At 43.6% G+C, this 839-nt stretch overlaps 1 long non-coding RNA gene across 1 annotated transcript in view; it reads left to right on the top strand.

Annotated features, from left to right (window-relative positions):
• Window positions 1–91: 91 nt before the first annotated feature.
• Window positions 92–839, top strand: part of LOC118159453 — a 1,370-nt gene continuing 622 nt past the window's right edge. The window contains exons 1-2 of the long non-coding RNA XR_004747129.1: window positions 92–405; window positions 590–819. This is a non-coding gene — a long non-coding RNA (uncharacterized LOC118159453). The remainder of the gene's footprint in view (window positions 406–589; window positions 820–839) is intronic.

The raw sequence follows: 839 nt of genomic DNA, 5'->3' as shown, positions 1-839 counted from the left end.
AGTTGTAGGGCAAGGCACTAGTTGTAGTGCCAGATACTCACTAGTTGTAGGGCAAGGTGTAAAGTAGTTGTAGGGCAAGGCACTAGTTGTAGTGCCAGATACTCACTAGTTGTAGGGCAAGGTGTAAACTAGTTGTAGGGCAAGGCACTAGTCGTGCAAGATGCACACCAGTTGTAGTGCAAGATGTAAACTAGTTGTAGTACAAGACACTAGTTGTAATGCAAGATGCTCAATAGTTGTAGTGCAAGATGTAAACTAGTTGTAGTGCAAGGCACTCACTAGTTGTAGTGCAAGGTGTAAACTAGTTGTAGTGCAAGACGCTCACTCGTTGTAGTGCAAGACGCTAGTTGTAGTGCAAGATACTCACTAGTTGTAGTGCAAGGTGTAAACTAGTTGTAGTGCAAGGTGTGTGCCCACTAGCTGTAGTGCAAGATACACACTGGTTGTATTGCAAGACACTAATTGTAGTGCAAGGCATAAAGTAGTTGTAGTGCAAGGTGTAAACCAGTTGTAGTGCAATATGTAAAATAGTAGTAGCACAAGGTGTAAACTAGTTGTAGTGCAAGACATAAACCTGTTGTAGTACAAGGTGTAAACGAGTTGTAGTGCAAGGTGTAAACCCATTGTAGCGCAAGGTGTAAACCCGTTGTAGAGCAAGGTGTAAACCCGTTGTAGCGCAAGGTGTAAACCCGTTGTAGAGCAAGGTGTAAACCCGTTGTAGAGCAAGATGTAAGCCTGTTGTAGCACAAGGTGTAAACCCATTGTAGCACAAGGTGTAAACCCGTTGTAGAGCAAGGTGTAAACCCATTGTAGCACAAGGTGTAAACCTGTTGTAGCAC

Source organism: Oxyura jamaicensis, unplaced genomic scaffold (assembly GCF_011077185.1).
Source record: "Oxyura jamaicensis isolate SHBP4307 breed ruddy duck unplaced genomic scaffold, BPBGC_Ojam_1.0 oxyUn_random_OJ70466, whole genome shotgun sequence".
Classification (NCBI taxonomy): Eukaryota; Metazoa; Chordata; class Aves; order Anseriformes; family Anatidae; genus Oxyura; species Oxyura jamaicensis.
The sequence above is the reverse complement of the archived record's forward strand: the minus strand, read 5'-3'. Positions and strand labels throughout refer to the sequence as shown.